Source organism: Sminthopsis crassicaudata, chromosome 2, assembly GCF_048593235.1.
Source record: "Sminthopsis crassicaudata isolate SCR6 chromosome 2, ASM4859323v1, whole genome shotgun sequence".
Taxonomy (NCBI): Eukaryota; Metazoa; Chordata; class Mammalia; order Dasyuromorphia; family Dasyuridae; genus Sminthopsis; species Sminthopsis crassicaudata.
Genome location: NC_133618.1, coordinates 671875084 through 671898120, shown reverse-complemented (window position 1 = coordinate 671898120; position 23037 = coordinate 671875084). Strand labels below are relative to the sequence as shown.

General features: G+C 37.9%; 1 protein-coding gene across 2 annotated transcripts in view; it reads right to left on the bottom strand.

The window, feature by feature from the left end:
* The window catches only part of A1CF (APOBEC1 complementation factor), a 95098-nt gene extending 72464 nt beyond the window's left edge, over window positions 1-22634 (bottom strand). For both annotated transcript variants that reach the window (XM_074297070.1, XM_074297071.1), the window contains exon 1: window positions 22534-22634. The gene's annotated coding sequence lies outside the window, so the exon portion shown is untranslated. The remainder of the gene's footprint in view (window positions 1-22533) is intronic.
* Between the last annotated feature and the right edge of the window lie 403 nt (window positions 22635-23037).

Below are 23037 nucleotides of genomic sequence, written 5' to 3'. Positions count from 1 at the left end.
AAAAGAGTACAAAATCTTAAATAAGAAAATAACTCCTTAAAAACTAAAATTGGGCAAGTAGAATTTTATGATATTATAAGACACCAAGAAATAATAAAACTAGAAAAAATAGAAGAGAATATGAAACATCTCATTAGAAAAACAACTATTCTATAATAAAAAAGGGAAAAGGACCCACAAGTGCAAAAATGTTTTTAACAGCCCTTTTTGAAGTAGCATACTGAGTGGATGCCCATCATTTGGAGAATGGTTGAATAAGTTTTGGTACATGGGAATAATGGAATATTATTTTTCTATAAGAAACAATCAGCAGGATGATTTCAGAAAGGCCTAGAAAGACTTCCATGAACTGATGCTAAGTGAAATGAGTAAAACCAAGAGAACACTATACACAGCAACAACAAGATTATGTGATGATCAACACTGATGGATGTGGCTCTTTTCAACAATGAAGTGATTTAGACTAATTTCAATAGGCTTGTGATGGAGAGAGCCATCTGCATCCAGAGAGAGGACTATGGGGACTGAATGTGGATTTTATATATATATATATAATTTTTTTTTACCTTTTTTGTTGTTTGCTTGTTTCTTTTTCATTGTTTCCTTTTGGTCTGATCTGATTGCTTTTTGTTCAACATGATACATGTGGAAATATGTTTAGATGAATTGCGCATGTTTAACTTATATTGGATTACTTACTATCTGGGGAGGGGATAGGGAAGTAGGGAGGGAGAAAATTATGTAACATGGTTTTTCAGGAGTGCATGTTGAAAACTATCTTTGCATGTATTTTGAAAAATAAAAAGTTATTATTCTATATAAAAAATAAAAACAACTGATCTGGAAAAGAGATTGAGAAGAGGCAATATAAGAATTGGTAGATTCCCTGAAAGTTATGATCAAGATACTATATGGTTCCCCATGAGAATAGAACAGTGGAGGGGCTGGTGCTCTGAGATGCCAATAAAGTCATGGGCAGCAGAGAACAAAGCTCCTCTCTGAGTGATATTATGTTAATTGGGGGAGAAGGAAGGATTAGGTTCCCATGGGAAGGATCTCTACTATATTTTCATTGTATGAGGAAATGACTTCTATTATTTATTCAAATAAGCAAGATTGTTGGGATGTGACAAAGGTCTAAGTGTAATGTTCTCTTTTCTCTAAATCAAATCATTCTCTGGGATCAGGGTTCTTGGGGAGCTTCTGGAGGCAACCTTGGCTTCAGTTCAGTTTAATAATCCCAAAATGCAACCAGGATTATTGTCTCTTTCCAAATCTTATTTCCAGATCCTTTATTGTCTCTTCCAAAATCTTATCTCCTTCACTTGGGGCTTGGCTAGCTTTCTGGAGGCCTTCTTCTTTCCTTGATTCCCTAAGAGCTCTTGTCTGAATGTGTCCAGTCAACATGAACGTCGAAGTTAGAATGAAATCTTACTCTGCCTCCAAAAGTGTGGGATTGTGGGTTTCCCAGAAGTCAATCTTAGTTTGAATCTCCCAGAAGTCCATGAGTAGGCTTTTCCTTTAGACTTGTGAATTTCCTGTATTTGCAAATCTCTCTGAATCTCCTCGAGCTTCCCTGAAGTTCTCCTGGGAAGTCCTCTCCTTGACTCAATCCAGACTCTGACCCTCCCCACTGAATCCTGGCTCCTTATATCCTCCCAGAGAATGGGCTTGTGGGTACTCCCTGGGCTTGTGGGAGCTCCTTAAAAGTATGCTCTCTTAAAGGTGTGAATCTAATGTGTGGACCAATGAGGGAACTCCTTTAAAGGTTTGAATTCTTTTAAAGGTGTGAACTAAGTGCATAAGTACCCTGTAAGAATCCTAACATGTAAGTATACACGAGCACATATATACATACACATACACATACATGGCAATGAAGTTCAGTACCAAGAGCTGTTGCTCTCAGTGCCAAAAGAACTGAGTTCAAATCCTGCCTCTCACTACCTGTTTAACTATCGGTAATTCACATGACCCTTCTAACCCTCCAAATTCTTATCTATAAGATGTGGGAATTGGACCAGATGGGACTCAGAGTAGGGCCTCGAAGGCTCTTGTAGCTCTAATCTAAACACATGTTGACCTGACTCACAGAAATCTTGCTTTCTTCTGAGGATGCCATATCTCTTGATATAGGGCAACTCATTTCCTAAAGTCTGGTAGAGAAGTTGGCATCTCCTTCTGGCCTCCCATGATTGCCTCCCCTGGGGAACTGCAGAAGACAAATTGGAGCAGCTGGTATTTCCAACAATTTTCTCTAAGGAGTCTCTTCTAAATTTTGAGGGAGAAGAGTCATATCATTGTATATAATTACATTGTGGGGAATTTATGGCCAACCTTTGTTCATTACCTGATAGTGTTAAGTCAACAATATTTGAGAGTTGTTGATAAAAGGCATAAAAGTTAATCAATGCAGGGAAATATTTCCATGAGAAGCACATTGTGCTATTAGAATATTAACTGTTGGAATATGGGGGGAGGGACCTAGCAATCACTCTCCATTTTTCAGCTAGTTCATGGGTGCAGGACACTTTATGGTTTATAAAATATTTTCCTCATGATAAGCCCATGGCACTACAAAAAAAAAAAAAATCGAAGAGTTGTAGTGAGAGCTTGGTTTGAATTCTGGACTGCTGTTTCCTGCTTGGGTGACCTTAGGCAAATTATTCCTCTTTTTGGGACTGCAGTTTATTTATTTGTAAAATGGATGAGTTAGGCTGGCTAGTCACTAAGTTCTCTTCAAAAGGATAGCAGATAATTTTTATTGGATTTCAGAAGATTTTTTTTTTAACCTCTTTTTGTTTGGCCATTTTCCCATTAAAATGTGCCATCTGATAAAGACATGGCTCTTGGTGAGGTATCTACTGGAGTATTTATTTAAGGTTCCTCACAGATCCAAGAAGCTGGGAAGCCAGTGCTGCCTCCAGAGCCATGGCTCTTTTTACCACATCCCATTTATTGTCTCCTATATAAACTTCTTGAAGGCAGGGTTGCTAGCCAGTGCTGAGACTGAGAAAATCTGTTAAACCATATTAGTTTTCTTTTTCTCAACAATCAATAAGCATTTATTAAATGCCTACTGTGTGATGGGGATAGAGATGGGGACTAGACCTGGAATAGGTAACTTTCAGGAAAGAAAATCCCTCCTCCCAATTCAGATCAGCATCCTCTCTACAATTGATCATCTTCAAGTGTTTGCCGGACAACGGGAGGTTAGGGAACGCATTCTGTGTCACAGAAACATCACGTGTCAGAAGTGAAAGCAGAACCCCATTTTCCCTGGCTCTGAGGCTGGTTTTCTAGCCTCTACCCCACCACTGCCAAGCAGGAATTTAGGTGCTAAGGATAGAAAGATAAAAATCAAATAAGTCCTGCCTTCAAAGAGCATGCATTCTACTCAACTGGGAAATGCATGTGAGGAAAGTATAACCTTGAAGCATTAGTGAAATGTGGGTGAGATTGCTATTATTAGTATGGAGCCCACCCCACTTCCCTCTAGTATTGGGCTAGGTAGCAATTGAGGCAAACTGAGACCTGTGGAAGGCTTTAGCTTAAAAAGGCCAAGTTCTCCCCATTTCATCCAGGGCCATCTCCAGTTGTCTTGCCATTGGACTCAGATGTCTCTGGAGGGAAAGTGAGGCAGGGGAGCTTGCACGGCAGCCCTTCCTCACTTCAATTCACTTGACTATCATGGCATCTCATCCCTGACATCATGGCCCTCTTTGAGAATGCAGGCCAAACAACAATGAAATATGCTGAACTACCAGTCACGGGACTAGCTATGAATTTTTCCTTTGACTCTAGGCCACGTGAACAAGCCACTTTATTCCTTTGGGTCTCAGTTTCTGCATCTGTAAAATGCACATAATAATACCTTTCAGGCATGTTATCAAGATCAAAGGGGATAATGTATTTCATAGATATTAGTAATCATTAACTTATGACAAAGAGGGGAGACTGTCTTCTGGGAACTTAGAATGGACTAGAGAGGTCTTCTAGTTCAACTCTGTTACCTTACAGGGGAAGTAGCATAGACTGAATTGAAATAACCTGTCCAGGATCATATTGGTCCAGGATCACATTAGTTCAGGATTCAAACCCAGGTCCTCTAACTATAGATCCAGAGCATTTCTATGATTTCAGGCTGCCTCAATAAAAAGGCAGGGAAGTTCCCAGTAACAGGTACTTTTTTTTCTTCTAAATCAAAGAACAGAACTAAGAGTTTCAATGAGGTAGTTAAAATTACTCTTTCAAAAGCACCAGTTTCTCAGAATCTTAGTTTTCTGAGAGGAGGGTCTGACTTCTATTTTTGTGCTTGTGGGCCCAATGTCTAACCCAGTTCCAGTTGCATGGATTATGAGTGATGGGTTATGGGGCTCAATAATTGCTTGTTGAATTATCTGCACTGAGCAGCCAGGAGTTGTGTGGTGATTGAAAGTGAACATATGCAGAGTTTCAAGGAGCTAATTTCTCTCTGACTTTCCAAGTAGACAGTGTATCCTTTCTTGATAAGCCTGCAGTTCCCATTATCTGAGATCCCATGTCTTGGACAAGGATTATGGGAAGTCCTTTGGATCAATGTCTGACTCTAGTCTTGTAGCATCAGATTTTGTAGTCTAGCTTTGCCCATCTACATTAAGAATTTTGTTTGTATACATTAGTATGTGATAACTCATTTTACCTGAGATTTATCTGATGGAATAGAAATGTGCTTCAGGCTCAGTATTGGAAAAACCTTGCATTTGTGACTAATGTAAGACCAAATTATAAGACTGTTCCCTTTATCACAGACAATAATAACTGTGGCATAATTAAGAGTCCTAGGTTTGAAATCACAGAATCTTAAACATAAAAAAAATCTCAGAGACCACTGAGTCTACCCTAAGCCCAAACAACAAGGCCTTCTATGAAAATGCACCAAGTAATAGTCCAGATATAGCCTGACTCTTTTGAGAGTGAAACCCTCTGCAGATGCAGTCTTCTGAGAGAGAAATTCTGGATTTTCACAGTCCCTAACCCAGATTTTACAGACAAGAGCTACATTCCACAAGCCATCATAGGACCTGAAAATACCTTAGAAAGCTTCTAGTTCAATATTTTAAGTGAAGAAACTAGGCCCCAGAATTACCTATTGAATGCAATAAAGATTAGAGAAAAGGCTCTTCTGGATTTAATTTGGACATTTTGAATATACAGGAGAAACTTCCTGAGGATGCTTGGGCTTCTGAGACATTTAAATATTAATTTCTAAATTGAGAAATCAAATGTGATCTTATCATAAGTGATACCTACTGAGTACCAGGCATGATACTGTGAATATTTTCTTGGATACAAGCCTTTTATTGTAGATTATGACCAAATTTAAGGCACAACCTTGGCCTTAGTTGCTCATCAAATTGGCTTCTATATAAGAGGCACTTAATAAATATTTAAAATTGAATCAAATAGTCTGAAATCAAGCAGAAGTGAGTTTATGTAGCTACCGTGAAGGACGACAATATTTTCAAAGAAGACATGGAGATGTGTGTAAGGCTGGTCTGATTGAAAGTATGCCTTGGTGTTTGTGGTATAAGATTAGCAATTATGCATTCAAGTTGGAGGAAGTTTTTGTCAAATTGTCCTTCAGCCCAAACCCATCTCATTCCATCCAGTACAGGTCCATTCCACCTACTTTATATAGGTCAACCCAACTCTATTCTATCCTAGCAATCTATCAACCATTTATTAGTACATTCTGTATAGTGGGTACAAGGATTTGGTATAGAGAGATATGGATATTAGTAAAAACAAAATAGAGTCCTTGTCCCCAACGTAATGGCCAACATGAATGTAGGGAAGCCAATTAAAAAAAACAACAACATACAAATTAAGTACAAATCAATTTTAAGGCAAGGACCAGAGACTTCCCGGGATTCTGAGCTCACGTGGCCTGAATTCAGTCCTAGAGGCCTGACCCCATTGAGGTTGATTTCTCTCTCTCTGGCTTATTGCCAGAGTCTTATTCCAAGAAATTTCTAAAATAAAACAAACCTTTGTTGCAACACGTGTCTAGATTCTCTCAGATCAAGTAATAAGGTCCTTAACTCCTGCACAGACACAAAATAAACTAAAAGTACCCTGGTTCAAGAACAGTTTTTGCCACCCTCCCCCAAAAAACACAAAAAAGTACATGCCAGGAACTCAAGAACAGATGAGGAAATAAAGTGAGCACACACAAATAGCCCATCCTTTGACAATCTTCCCACCCTTCTACCCTCCGGGGAGGAGAGCTGGAATGGATTAGGAAATGCTAGAGTGATGACGCAGGAAAGCATGCACACTTCTCAAATATGTTAAATGTATTAGCTAGTAGTTTCCTGAGGGCATTGCCACATATGATGTAAATGCCTTAACTTGTTCACAGACAACATTTTGTCCATAGCCCTGGGACCAATTATTTTATGACAAAGAGTAGAATCATTTTGTAATTTATCAAGATTGTATTCCAATCATCTCCTGATGGACACATTTGCTTGTCTCATTTCCAATTACATCTATATATATCTTCAAAGCTTATTTTTGGGGCATATCTAGTGTCTCAGAGCTATTTTTCTAATCAAGAACATGCTTTTGCACATTAGCCAGAACAACCAAGCCCATAACCCACCAGGTTCTCCTTCCCACTTGGTCTCCCTTTTTCTTATTTGGGTGTCTCCCTCAGGATCTGATAAATGGTAATCCTGCTCCTAATTCTATCTCAGTGAGCTTCTGGGTTTAGGAATTGAGACCCTTTGAGAAAAACAGGATCACTTATGGATCAATGGGAGGCATAGGAGACATGTTCATTTATACTCAACTCAATAAGAATCCCCTCTCCCATATTTCCCCACCCTGGGGATGCCTTCTTCTAAGGTAAAAGTAACTATCTCTTGACATACTTGGGGGTGGCTTGAATTTTTAAGAAGTTTTCCTTTACATCAAGAAAACTAAATTCACTTCTTAGCAATTTCCCTATCGTGTCCACTCATTTCTGAGTCCAAGAAGAGCAAAGTTAACCTCTCCCCCACACAATCACTCTTCAAATGCTGGGGGGGAAAAGCTCCTACATCCCCCTGAATCTTCTCTTTGATAGGCTGGGGGTTCCCCAGTACTTTCATTCAAATCTTATTTGAAATGACATTGAGACTCTTTGATGAGCTCTTTATCTCATATTTCAAAATTCTTTCAAATCTCTAAAGATATCATGCTAGAAAGAACTATACTGGTTCTAATGCCAGAGTATGTTTCACATGTATCTAAAACAAATTATCAAAAATCCCCCCATTAGAAACAAAATATGGATAGAGATAAATGATATTCTCTGTATTTCTTCAGGTCAGCCAGATGAACAATTAGCCTTTTAAAATGCCTATTAAGTGCCACAATCACTATGCTAAGTGTAAGGAGTATAAAGAAAGGCAAAGGACAGGTTTTACTCTCAAAGAGATAAGGGGCTTGCTCTTGTTATTGTTCAAACGTTTCAATTATGATCTCAGTTGGGGTTTTCTTGGTAGAGATGCTGAAGTGGTTTGCCATTTCCTTCTGCAACTCATTTTACAGATGAGAAAACTGAGGCAAACAGGGTTAAGTGAGTTAAGTCACATAACTAGGAAGTGTTTGAGGCTAGATTTGAATTCTAGAAGATGATTCTTTTTGACTCCAGGCCCAGTGCTCAGAACACTGTACCACTTAACTGTTCCAGACAATTTATTGAGGGATATCATATACAAATTACCAGGAAAAATAAGGCATAAACAAGATATATTGATGTCTTAGAAGTAAGACCTAAAATTTAGGAGGGATAGGAAAGGATTCTGGCTACAGATTGGATTTTAGCTGAAATTTGAAGGAAGGAAGGAAGTCAGAAGGCAGAGATGAGGAGAAAGATTTCTAGACATGGAAGAAAGCCCAGGAAAATGCTTGCAGTTAGAACATGGAATGTTTTGTGTAAGGAAAATCAAGGAGACCAGTGTCATGGGGTATGAGGAGGAGAATAAGGTATGGAGAAAAGTGACTGTAGAGAATTCCCAGGAGCAAGCAAGGCAAAGTTTGTGGTGTGGTAGTTAGTCAGAGAGGATGTTTAGAATGGCTGGAACCCAATGAAATAGCTGCTTATGGAGGCAGGAGCAGGCAAGGCATCTTGGTGCCATAGTGTGTATTTGATGCTATGACCTTCCCAGGGTCTAAAGAAAATTGTTATCAATACCACTTGGTACATTTTCACTAAAATTTATTTCTGGGCCATGACCTGAGTTTTTTCAGGCAGTAAATTCATAAATAAATACTATGATTCTTGGTGTCTTAGCAAATCTTGGCACTAATTTCTTGGCACTATCAACTTAATAAACTAATGGAAAGATAGGGAATTGTAGAATTGTAGTTTTTTAGAATTGGTCCTCTTGGGTATATTTAGTTCAAAACCTACTCAGAAGCATAATTGGGAAGCTATCATGCAATCTTTTCTTGAAGACCTCTATGGAGATATAATTCATGAAATCTGGCACTTTGCAAAGGAATTTCCTTTAAAAATAGTTACATAAAATGCTATTTAATTATCCAAATAATTGACACCTTAGCTACTAATTTGAGCTGTGAAGTTTTCACAGCATTCACTGATTTTTGTTTAGGTGCTTTACTAGAAGAAGTATTCTATCTATCTATCTATCTATCTATCTATCTATCTGTCTGTCTGTCTGTCTGTCTGTCTGTCTGTCTATCTATCTATCTATCTATCTATCTATCTATCTATCTATCTATATCCATCCATCCATTCATCCATATGTCCATCCCTGTATCTATCTATCTATTTTTTCTGTTTAACCTTTTGGTTCCTTAGCAATTGTGATACGCTTTTCATATTGAACTTTTAAACTTTAGTTTTCTTTCATGTTATAGTATCATCAAGGGAAATACTAATGATTTCCCTCTCCAATTTTTAGTTTAGTAGGTTCTTTTCTTTTGAATCTCTTCCAAATGGCCTTTCATGTGTTTTCTTCTATACAAGGCAGTTCAGTTGATGTGCTGCGGATTACATTCCAAAAGAAAAGCAGATTCTACTTTGACGTCCAAAAATGTGAAAACCTTTGTATCGGTCCAGGCAGATGTAGCTAATTCCCAGGTATATTTAAAATGGATTTTAATTTTTATGTTACTTTCACTTTCCAGTGTTTTTTCCTCTTTCTCTACTCAGAGAGCTTCACATCAAAGAACAGAGGAAAAAAGAATTCAGGAAAACTTACCAACAGACTGAAAATGAGTCAGTATCTGCAGTATTGTACACCCATAGTCTAAGCAGATAGAGGTGCTTCCTTATAATTTTTTAAATTCAAGTATGGGCATTATAAATTCATAGTACTCCATCTTCTGCTCTCTTATCTTATATCTTTTGATATATCTTATATCCTTTGAAGTTGCATATTGTGACCTTCATGGTATACCACAGCCATATTAAAGAGCTATATTAATTTATTTTGTTTTAAATAAGTATTCATTATTTTCTTTTCAAATTGTCGCCACAATTTTTCCCAGTTTTCCTTCTCCATTCCCTTATAAAGGATAATAGTTTTAAAGACAAAAAAAAGGAAAAGAAAGAGGAAAAGAGGAAATGAGCAAAATTAATTAGCATTGAAAAAGTCTAAAAATATATACTATGTTCTACATTGTGAACTTTTTCATCTCTGCAAAGGGATGGGGTGAGTGTGTGGAGGTCTTAAGCCATACTTGTTCTTTATAATTTTTCTTATAGTCTTAATTTTTTTTTTGATGTTTGATTTAAATTTCTATTGTCATTGTGAATCCTATTTTCAGGCTCTGCTTCCTTTACTCTGCATCAAGTGGTGTAGATCATTTTAGGCTTCTCTGTATTCATCACATTTGTCAGCTTTTAAGTTGCTGGGGATCTTATGGGATATGTGCTCCTCATCATGTGGGAAGGATGTTCCTTCCACTTTGTGCCCTAAGTTCTGTTCCTTTTTTCATGATGGAAAAACCCTGATTCATACAGGAAACCAGACTTCCTAAGAGAGTAGATATTCCAGGAAGATCAGAGCAAGAGTCACAATAAAGATAAGATTAATCTTGTGCAAACCCCTCTTCTGCTCCTCAAGCTGTGGCAGGGACTCTGAGTTCTTGAAGACCAGGCCAGTGGAAGCCAAGTCTGAGCCGGTCCTACCAAGCCAGAAAGGTTTTAAACAGAGTCCCGGCAACAAACCATGTCTTCTGATCAAGGACTAGCCTGGATAAGCATGGAGAGGATCATTGTCATGAATACCATGAGGTAGTCATAGTGTTTGGCCACGATAATCCATGCAACAAGAAAAATACAAAATGGCCCCAAGTTCTGGGCAGCCCCCTGATGCTTCTGCAGTGACCATGATCAAATCTTGGAAAAAGTGGCAGAGGGGGCTAAACTTCAGAGGTTTTTAAAGACTACTCTGAAGCATTGTTTTAGCAGTTGGTATCCTCAAAGTGAGATCCTTTCCCAACAACCATTTATTCAATATATATCTAGAGTAACTGAAGTATGTCAATATTGACATTCTGATCATGAATTCGAACAAAAGACAGTAGGACACAGTTGCTATATGCAAGATCAGCACCATATCTGTGGTCCTATGGAGAACTGAGTTGTGTACTGCTAATGGACCATAATGATTTAATGTATTACCAAAGTATATGCATTTTAATGGGGGGGGGCCTTCTAAAGACACAATGCCTTAGCCAAATGGAGTGACTCTAATTGGGGGTGAGGGTGGGATCCACCCTCCATTTCCCTGCCAACTTTATGTGTTCTTTCCCTTTCAATTGTAAACTCCTCCAGAGGAAAAAAAAAACTGTCTTTTATAAAAGTAATTATATTCACAGTGCTTAGCACAGTTCCTAGCACATAGTAGGGACTTAATAAATGTTTATTGATTATTGGATATTTCAAAGGGGCAAATTTAGGATTGATATCAAGAAAAACTTCCAAATAATGAAAGCTGCCCCAAAGTGAAATTAATTGTATTTTATTAGTTCTACCATTTTCCATTGTTCTATGTCAACCAGTCCATATTCGCGGGGAATCTATAAATCTTTATAGGTTTCTTGGAAAGCCATCGATAGAACATACGGTATCTAGAGCTCAGTAGCAGAGAACACAAGTGATTTACCTGGAGAAGAGAAGATTGATGTGATATATAAAAGTTGTTTGCAATATTTGAATTCAATATTTGATTTCCATCTCACATGGGAAAAGGATTAGGTTCTTCCTGCTTGACCTTAGAGGGTAGAATGAGAAGGAATGAGGGAGAAACAATAAAGAAGAAAATGAGTTTGATGGGAGGGAAGAATTCTTAATACTTTGAGTCACCTCAAAATGGTCTGGGTAACTTCTGGAGGTATAGAGTCCTGCTTATTAGAGGATGTCAACCAAAGGCTAGATGCTGACTCCCTGGAATTATTGTTAAGGGGAGTTTTCTTCCATTACAGGTGGGGATTTGATGGCCTTGAAGCCTTGAAATGCTATTCTTGGGTTCTGGCCAGAACCATGACTATTCAGGAAAATAATCCTGAGGGGAAATGGAAAGGGTGATATTTTCCCTTCTTGGGAGGCTTTCTTCTCTCAGGACTTAGCAAGTTCTATGAGACAAGTTGGAAGTCCCCTTCAAGCCTTGTCCCATGTCCTTATGGCTAATAATATCATCACAGCTGTTTCCTTCTACAGAATCAGCAAAATGGCTTTCCCTCTCCCATTTCACGTACACAGAAAGACCAATAATCTCATGTCTTCTGAGGAGAAAGACCTCTGATGAACGAGAAATACATTTATAAACATGCCATGGATGAAAGAGCAGGCCGGAAGAATTCACAAGTTGGTTGGAGAAGACAAATCTAAGTGGTTTGCTGGCTAAAAGCATTCACTTCTAGCTTGCCATGGGGATTCTTCCAAGGTGCAATGAGAGGTCTCCAAAAGACTTCATATTCCTCAAAAAACAATGATTGAATTCACTCACTCTCCACTTTTTTCCTTTACTCCTCTGGTCTTAGGATCAGCTCAGATACCAAAGCCCAGAGAAAGGCCTCCTGTCCCTGCCCTGTGTGGTACAGTTAAGAGAGCTGGGGGTGCTTAATCTGAAGAAGGAAACACTCAGGAAACATAGGATAATTGTTTTCAAGAATTAGAAGTGAAATTGCACTTTGTATCTCTGCTCTGCCTTGTTTCAATTCCAAGAAACAAGATGCCCCTCCCAGAATCTCAGCATTTCTCAATTCATCACCATGCTAATAACTTTAACCTTGATTGACACCAGCTCCCTCAGCCTCCTCTCCCTTTTGATTGGAGGGATGCTTTCTTTTATAGACAGCAGAACTGAATTCTCAGACCTCTCCCACTTTGTTCCTGCTTTTCTGCCTGGTTTCAACTCCATAGAACAAGATGTCTGCATATCAGGTCCCCCCTGGATCTTACTTCCATTTCCCTGCCTACTTTTTGCGTACTTTCCCTTTTTTTTTTTTTTTTTTTTTCCTGAGGCTGGGGTTAAGTGACTTGCCCAGGATCACACAGCTAGGAAGTGTTAAGTGTCTGAGACCAGATTTGAACTCGTGTCCTCCTGAATTCAAGGCTGGTACTCTATCCACTGCGCCACCTAGCTGTCCATTCTTTCCCTTTCAATTGTAAACTCCTCCAGAGAAGAAAACTGTCTTTAAAAAATTAATTATATTCACAGTGCTTATCACAGTTCCTGGCACATAGTAGGTACTTAATGAATGTTTGTTGATTATTGGATATTTCAAAGGGCAAACAGGATTGATATCAGGAAAAACTTCCAAATAATGAGAACTAACCCAAAGTGAAAGTAGTTATATTCAAAAGGAGTGAATTTTTCATTAGCAAGTCTCCAATCAAAGGCTAAGGAGCACTTATTGAGGATATTGCAGAGATGCTGAGGCAGGTACTGTTAAACCAGATAGCCTCTGAGATCCCATCCAATGGTGAGATTCTGTGAACCTGTAGCAATCACAGATTGATCCAGATACCTTCTAGAGTTTATTCCAACTCAGGTACCATGATTCTGTGAAACCTACTTCATAAAGATCCTGGTTGGACCTGGCTTCTAAGCTTCCTCCTCCAACCTTTTCTCCCTCCTGTTCTTAGCTCTACCATTTTCCATTGTTCTATGTCAATCAGTCCATATTTGTGGGGAATCTATAAAGATGCTACAATTGTAATTGCAATGACCCCATATTATCTAATTCTCCTATTCCAATTTTGTAGAGGGCCAGAACTTTGGAGAAGTATACTTGAAACAAGGATACTTACAACAAGGTGTTAACTTAGTGGAATTGATGAGATGATGGTTTTCTAGTATATATATATATATATATATACTTAGTACTTAGCATGGTGATATGATGATTCTCTCTATTGTAGCACTTGGTTAGCAAAGATAGTTAAATTAGGAAACTACTAGAGAATAATAGTAATATCCATTTATGAGTCATTATAGAAATTAATTTCTCCTCTTGAGCAATTAAATTTGCTTTTATTAGTTTGTGGATTATTTTTACTCCCTGAATTCTAAACTTTGATTTGAGTTGCATTCATGTTGCTTGTCTTCTCCAAAATGATTTGTTACACTTTGACATTTGCTTACATCTTTATTGTCCTTTACTTCCCAAGACTCTTGCAACCATTTCCAATTGGTTCCTCCCTTCCAATTCCTCTCGACTCCACTTATACAGCTGCCAACTTCCTCTTTGTCATCAACAGGATCCAGCAGCTTCCTCCTCTGTTCAGACCCTTCAGTGTTACTAATTAGCAAATAAAGTCTGAACTCCTCAGTCTGGTTTATAAGACATTCTAAAACCTTTCCATGCAGCCTTATCTAAGAATATGGCAGTTCATTTGCATTATGTTTCCACCTAAACTGAAGTATTTACCATTCCTTGCATTTGTCCAGTCTCCATCTTTTGCTAATGCTGTTCCCTATACACAGGATGCTCAAAGGATCTCATCCTTTATAAATCCTTCTCAATCTTCAAGATCCTTCTAAGTGCCTCCTCCTGCAGGAAGCTTTCTGAATTCTTCCAGTTAGTATATTTTCTTCCTCTAGTTTCACACAATGCTTTGCAATCATCTTGGGCTCTTTTTTCTCATCCTGTACTAGCATTTCTGTCTAGTTTGGGTATCATATGCATCTTCTTTTGTGTGTAATGGACCCCTAATACATTATAAACTCCAACAGGGCCAGGTGATTGTCTTATTTATTATTTTTTTGCTTTTGCCAATGTCGATTATAATATTTGGAAGAACTTTTGACTCCCTTTATCAATGAAAATCAATACCTACTCTAAAAACTTTTAGCCTGAGAGAGTTGCTTAGGCTAATTAAATTATTTGTCCTGGGTCACACACTCAGTACATGTTAGAAGTGCTTAAATTTAGGTCTTGATTTAGTGGCTGACATCCTCTCTATTTAGTCAGCTTCTTATTTTGTACATGGTGAGTTTTAAATAAATCTTTATTGAATGAATGAATGTTAAGTGTTGGGAAATAAGGGGAAAGGAGAAAGGTTGGATTAAATTAGAAGGATATATGAGACTCCCATAGTTAACATCGCTTTTTCTTCTTATTCATTCACCATGGAGAATAAATGCTAAGGGAGTAACACAAGGATATCCCCTCACTCCAGGAATATCTAGCAAACCTCTCAGAAAGTACACCAATAAGGGATGGATGAGTCTCCTGATTTAGCTATCTGGCCTTATACCCCCTGATCAGCTTTAGTGAGAAATTTCTGGACTATCCTATCTCAGGATCTGGATCTTTAGCTCTTTGGTTTCTAGTATCTCAAATTATCATCTTCAAAATCTGTCAAGGGACCCGGAAATGTACTTGCTTTTGTTTTTCAAGTTAGAAAGATTAAGCCTCAATGAATGTTGTATTGTACAAAATTCCAGGAGAGTTTTCTCTTGGCGATGGAAAACTTGCTATAGTCACTGCAGAAGGCAGAATAATGAGTAACCTTCCTGATAACTGTTTCTCACTTAGTCGTAATGGACACTATAGTATTATTACTGGAAGCAAAGCAGAGAATTTAGTAGGGGATGCTGACTTGCATGATCAAAACAAGAATTAGCATCACATTTTAGTAATGTTTGCTACATTAAAAGAATTCCACAATCAATGCCTTTTCTATTTTTTCTGAATAAATATAAGAATAGGAAAATATTTTCAATTCTGACAGATTAAAAAAAAACATTCAAGGCTATTAAAATTAGATCATTTGGGTCAATTCTTTTTCCCATTTTTTAAATGAAGAAACTAAGATCCAAATAGAATCCAAATAGAATTTCCTGGTTTCTGTCTCTATCCCTTCACTGAAATCGCTCTCCAAAACTACCAATAATTGCTTGATCACCAATCTGATAGTATTTTCTTAGTCATCCTTGTTGACCAATCTATATTATTTGGTAATTTGTTTCCATACTCTCCTCCCGAATCTTCACCTCCATGGGTTCATGAGATTACTTTCTCTTGATTTTCTTCTTTCATATCTGACCATTCCATCTCAGTCTCCTTTGCTGGATGATTCCCCTCCCTCAACTATGAGTCTTACCTAAAGCTCTATCCCCTTCTCTTCTCCCTTTCTTTCTCCTTCCTACCTTCTTTCCCTCTTCTATCTCTCCACTCCTTTCACTTTTCTTTTCCTCCTGCCCTCTTTTCTTCCTTTTCCCTCTCTTTATCCTCCTTTCCCCTTTTTCTCCCCTTCTCTGCCTTTCTCCTCCCTTTTCCCTTCCCCCCTCTCTCCATCCCTCTGTCTCCTGTCTTTTTCCCTTTCCCTCCTTCTTCCTCCTCTCTCATTTCATCAAGCATCTGTGATTTCAATGATCATCTCAATGCTCATGACTCAGACACCTTTATATCCAGTTCCAATCTCTCTTGAGCTCTGATCCTGCATCACTTAATGCTTATGGGGACTTTCTAACCATATATCCCATAGACATTTCAAAATATTCAAAGCAGAACACATCATCTTTCCTCTTAACTCATTCCTCTTATTACTTTCCTTTTCTTATGATATTTTGGCTTTGAATTCTCAGTATGTAGGGAAGCATGCTTATTAGTTAATGAGCAATAAATGCTTATTAAATGAACTAATTAGCATTTCAGTATATAGATGTGGGATAGATGGACAAGGAGTTTCTGATAAAGATGCCATCATCCTTCTAGTTTCCCAAGTTTACAGATTCAGAGACAACTAAACCTTCTAGTCTACACAAATGACTTCAGATTTTTATACTATGTAGGATTATAAGTTTACATATTTTCCCCTCCCAAAAGAAGGCAGGATTCTTAGGGACTAGTCCTGAACAATTTTTGGTCTTCTCGCTAACATTTAGCACAATGGCTGCCACATAATAAACACTAAATAATCAATGAGTGAACAGAGTTTTGGACTTGGATTTCTGATGGGAAGACTAGTTTCTGTCCATCCCACATGCTGATTTATGTTGTGGCAAAAGCTAAAGATGCCAAATGGTGTTTCAAATTAATTTGTGGTGAGTCTGATAAAATGTAAAAACATCCCAATTATACAAAATGATGTTTTAATAAAATTGAACCTCATGAGTTTGAATCCTAGTTATGACCTTGGATAAGACCTCACTATGGACCTTGGTTTTCTCACCTACAAATTATGTGTTAAACTAAATCATCTCTAAGGTTCCTTTTAGCTCTAAATCTATCTCGATTTGATAATATTAGCTTTGTATATTTTGGAACATTAGTTCAGATTAGGGAAATGGATGAACAAAATATTGAAAATGCTACAGTATCTCTCCCACACTATCCCAAATTACAAGGAAAATCTTGGATAACAATAACATCTACCCATTTTAAAATTCAGCAAAATTCTGAACTGTGTGGTTCCTGTTCATAGAATACATTTACCTAAAGTCTGGAAAAGAGCCCACTCTAGAGAATTTCACTGACATGATTACCAGAGGGACCAAGAAGTCCTATGGAATTGAGACCTCTACCTGGATTAACCAATTTCCCTTTCTATTCTGCATCATGAGAGAAGAGTTGATAGAAGAGTAAAAGCATCTTTTAAAGAGAAGATGAGAGTTTGATTTAAGATAGAGAAAGTTAAGATCTTCCTTCCTGTTTGCTTTTTGGGAAGAATTGTGAATAATAGAACTATTCTTTAGAGGAAACTGGTTACTATTTCTAAGTATAAGATAACAAATGATTATCTTTTATCTATGAGTACTATCTTATTTGAGCTGATAAGATTACTCAGAAGCACAAAAGGTAATGCAAACCATTTGGCAACAGTGCTAATCCCCAGGAAGGACAGTAAGGTCTCCTTCCCTCTTTAAAACTTCAATAATGTTTTGATTTCATCTTTTCTTAAAGAAAATGCCTTTTTTCATGCCTTAAAATGTACATATAATTGTCACTTCCCAATGACTTCTTGACTCAACAGAAAACTTCTTAACAAAAACGTAGAGGGACTTAAACTATTATTTTAGTAGCAAAAAGAACTTCTAGGTAGATTTCCTTCACTAGTGCAGGTCAGTACTTTCCCCCCAGCTTTTAGTCTAGAAAACAGAAGTATTAAGTAGCATACAACCAGTATGGTTCAGAGATGGGTACCGGAACTTGGTCTTCCTGGTTTTAAGGCTAATCCATTGTATCAAGATGCCTTATGATGTCTGCTATATCTTCCATCAGAGGAAAATGTATTAAGGGGACTTTTGGAATAAAGAAGCTGAGTTAAGCTAAAAAAAAAAAAAAAACCCAAAACTAATATATTGTCTATATCTTGATAGTTTACGTGTTATTTCATATCTAGAGTCCGTCATCTTTATTTAGAGTTGGGAGACATGCTTCACTATTAGTGCATGCCATTTTATTATTATAGGCTGTTATGCTATCTGAATTTATTTAGATTTGAAAGAGATCACTTTTGATCATCCAGATGTGGGAATAACCTGACTATATCAATAAGGGTTTTTTTTTGTTTTTTTTTTTAATCTCAGGACAAAAGATATTTTGGCTATATCTTACACCAATGGTGTGAGATCACCAGTGCTCTATAGGTCACCATTGACTTTGATTCTTTGATGATTACGGTGTTGTAAGGTTTGCAGCTGTGCTGTATTATTGGGGGAATATTTGTGTTAAAGACATGGGTCCTTGTGCCAGCATTAGGATCATTGAAAGCATTGGTCAGGTTGCCAAATTCAATCCAATATACTTTTTGCCTCCTTTTTAATTCTGTACAACTTATAGCTTTACATCAATATAATTATTATTTAATTCATTAGTTTCTTAAATAAACATTTATTAAGCACCTATAATATGCTTGGTAGTGTCCTGGATGCTTAGGGTATGAAGATAAAAAATGAAAGGATTCCTGTTAAAAAGGAGCTAATATGAGGGCAGCTAGTTATTGCAGTGGATAGAGCACTAGCTCTGAAGTCAGGAGGACCTGAGTTCAAATCTGGCCTCGGATACTTCCTAGCTGTGTGATCTTGGGCAAGTCACTTAACCCCAATTGCTTCAGAAAAAAAGGAACTTGTTAAGGACCATGCCTAAGTGAAGGGGCAAGTCAATTCTCTGAGAGCCTCCACAGCTGTGAATCATAACACTTGAAAGAGCTACAAAGCAGCCTTTACTTACACAGATGTTCCTTGTGGATTGAGAATGAAATAAATTGGAAGCAAGAGGGAAGAGGAGAGAAGTCAGACAATGCAATGGCCTCTCATTGGAGAGGTCAGAGAACAACAATTGCCTCTCAGTCTCCTTGTATCATCATCAAACTGTCACATTCTACAGGTCTGAGTTAGACCTCTAGCATCCACTGGCAGGTGGCTCCCACACAACAGGAAATAGTATGAACTGGCTATCCAACTATGTGAGAGGAAATAATGAACCAGAAAAATGGACCAGAAAAGGAAATGATCCAGGCATGTAACAAGAGAGAAGGATGATAGAAGGACAACTGAGTAGTTCTCTGGTCCCCATGGGATGTGAGGACTTCTAGAGGAAAATTTTTTAACATTTTGGAGAGATCTTCTTTAGAGTATCAAAGGGAGAATGTGACCAAGAATTACATCAGAAGATATAGATAGTTTCCAATGTGTACTAAGGGAAGTAAAAATCTTCTGAAGTTCTGAAGAATAATGTAAATTTCTTGAGCTGAAACAACTGAAGAAGACACCCTTCTCAACCACAGATGGGCTGCCATCTGCATTAGTGAAAAGAGTGCGAATACCAACAAAAACTGCTTCAGAAGCAACAAACAGGATAGCAGATGATATTCCCATAGTACCTTTGGTTTGCAAAATGCTTCCCTTACAATAACTCCTCGAGGCAAGGTTAAGAAAATTTGTGAGTCAAATATTATTATCCCATTTTACACAAGAACATTGAAGGAAAGTTAAGTTACTTGACCAGGGTCACATAGCTCATATATGAAAAACCCAAATTGGATGAACATGGCTCTCTGGATGCCAAGCCAACTGTACCATGGTGAGATTCAGCAGGAACCCTATATAACAATGTCATTTTGTGCTAAATGCTATATATGTATATTTGAGTTACTTTGAAAATATTTTTTCTTATATTTGAATAGTTTATAGAAATAAGGTTACTTATTTAGCTAATATTTATATAATTTATTAAATGTACAAAATATTTTGCATATATTATCTCACTTGATTGGGCAATCATTTAAGAGCTTAGTGTGTGTCCAGCTCTCTAATAAATGCCAAGGATGAAAAGATCAAAGTAACACAGTCCCTATCCTCAATTATCTTGCATTATATTGGGGGAGATAGCAATACACACAGACACATATGAATATATATATGACTATAATATATATACACACATATGTATGTATATAATGTACTCCAATGAAGTCAAAACAAAATAAAATAATCACAACAATAATTCCCCCAAACAAATGATTGAGGATTGTTTTGGGAGCTCAGGATGAGTGAGGGGCAGAGAGAGTAGGGTGGATGTGGGAACCTCAAAGATTCTACTACGGTATAATCTTCCACTGATGCAGATCAGAAACTTTTCTCTAATTCATAACCTCAGAGAGTTGATTTACTCACTAAAAATTGACTTATCCTTTTAACTAATCAGTCAATCCATCAAGCATTTATTAAGCACCTACCATGTTCTGAGCATTGTATTTGGCATTGAAAATACAAAACCAAAAATAAAACTGATTTTTTTACAAGAAGGATTTGAACTCAGTTTTTCCTGATTATCAGAGGATTTTTCTATCCATTAAACTACACTGCCCCATGAAGAGTTAGCCTTGAAAAAAGCAAAATGTTGCCATTTGTTTTTATATCTATTAGATCCCTTCTTCTTTTTTTCCTCATCTTGCTGCATAATGAGCAGGGGGAGGGAGCCATTAGTAATATCCAGACATTATCGATAGCTCTCCTATAAAATAGACCTGAGGTTTGTAGCAAAGTAGCACAGTGGATATTGGTGAGCACTGGGTTTAGAGTAGAAAGATCTGAGTTCAGTTCTGGCCTCAGAAACATACAAATTGTGTGTCCCTGGACAAGTCATTTAACCCTGTTTGCCTCAGTTTCTTTATCTATAAAATGAGCTGGAGAAGGAAATGTCAATTATTTCAATGTCTTTGCCAAGAAAACACCAATTTGGATCATGAAGGGTTGTTACTGATTGAAACAATTGAATAATAACTTGTAATGTTTGTCTCACACTTTTAACAAGGGAAATGTCTGAACATTTGGAGAAATACACCATATTACTTTAATCAATCAATCAATTGAAGATTTATTGAATCTCTACTATGAGAAAGTCTCCAAGGATACCCATGCAAAAAATGATACAACAACTCCTACTCTCAAAGAACTTCCATACGTCTGAGATATGTTCATAAATCAGGCAGCTAAAGTGTTTTAATTATACCCATAAACCCTAAGTCAGCCTTGAAGTGACAGGGCTCCAACATGCTTAGTGGATCCCCTTAAGTTTGATGAACCTGTGCTTGAAAGCTCACTTTCTGTTAGGCCAGAGGGAAGTGAACTGTTTATGAATGATCAACAGCCTCAAAACCAGTACCAATGAGCGACTGTCAAGCTGGGAGCTTCTGTGCTTCCTGAAAGAAGGGGCCCAGGTAGATGGCTCTCTCTTTTTCATGCTAATAATGCCAATTTTTAAAATTATTACCTGACTTTCATCAGGGAGGTTGGTGAATTAAGCCTTTTTTTTTCTTCCACGTGAACAAAGGGAAAGGGAGAATATTCTAAGCAAGCTCTCTGGGATGACACCACGAGCAAGGTCATGCTGGAAGAGGACCATCTAATGATTAGCCTGACCCACCTAAGCTTAAACAAGTCCAAAGCAAACTTTCTCTCACCACACCCCGCTGTCCAATTCATTCATTTGGGGGGGGTGGTGAATAGAAAATGTTTCACTTTAGGACATTCACTCCCTTGTGCAAAGGAGATTTGGGCAGCATCTTTGTAATGATGATAACAAAATAATAATTATTGTCACTAATAATAACAACTTAGCATGGTACAATTGGCGTGGCAACCTGGGAACTGGATTCATTCAAGGTTTGGGTTTTGTCAATACTGATTGTGTGACTTTAGGTAAGTTATTAAACCTCCCTAGGCTTCAGTATTCTTAGCTATAAAACAGAGCAATTATAATTGCCTCACAAAACTGCTACCTCCTTACCGCAATGAGGAGTAATTTGTAAGACATAGAACAACAACAACAATAAGAACAACAACAACATATCTAGAAGCTTATGCACAGGGTTTTCAAAGCCTCTACAGAACAGCTTCACAATAACTGTATAAGTGCTATAGTTTTTAACACCCCATTTTCAGGTGGAGAAATGGAGGCTTAGAAGTATGATAAAATTATTTGCCAGAGGGCACAACATTAAGAAGTGTCAGAGGCAGGATTCGAACCCAGGTTTTTTTTATTTTTGGACTATCTGTTAACCACCAACCCTTGATTAAGCACCTCATGTGCTTGGCTCTGTGATGCCAGTAAAGTTAATAAGAATGCCCCAGAGTGAGGAGGGAAGCATCGAGGAGCCAATGATTACTGGAAATTGGAGACAGAGCATGGGAACTGGGACTTATGGGGAACGACAATGTCGAGTCTCTTGAATCCTCACTTGTTTGATACTTTAAGAAAACAAGTCTACAGCCCACCTTCCTGTCCACCACTCCGAGTGGGCCAGATCCCAGAATGCCAAGTCAACCACATTTTCCCTTCTCAGAAATGTGCTCCACATTTTCAGTTAAAGGGCCAGTCAGCCCATTACCTAGTGACACAGTATATCCAGTGTCTCCATTTCCTTCAGGGAGAAGCAAGACTCAATGATTGCTTGAATCATGGCTCTTTTTAGTCCAAAGGAGCTTCAGAGATGCCCTCACCCAGCACCCACTGCTCACCCACTTCTTAGATTCAAAGAATTCAAATACAAGAAGTAAAGCCCAGGTACCATACCTGAGCCCTTCCAGCGATCCCCACCCGGAAACTCGTTCCTTGGTTATGGAGAATTGGCAGCAACGTGTCACTCTGCTTATCCCCTATTCATCATATCAAACTCCAAAGGTTCAGTGCCTCTGAGTTTGGTTTAGAATCTCAGGAAGTTAAACGTTAACCCGGCCTATCTCCCCTGGCCCGGCAGCCCTTTGACCAGCTCACCAGGTCACTAGAGCCAGACAGAAGCTACGAAGCCACCATTGTTTACAGAAGCTGCTGAATTTTGTTCAAAAAACAAGTCATCCCAAATAATATCATTTTGAAGTCCATCTGTCTCAACACAGAGAACCCTAAATTTCTTCGTGGGAATCCATCATAACTTTTGAGGAATGTATACTTACAAATAAACTTTCTTACTACAAGCTAATAGAGGATCACAGATTGAGAGCCAAAAGGGATTTTCAATGCTAACTAGTCTTTTATTTTACATATGGGGAAACTGAGGCTAAGAGTTCAGCATTATCT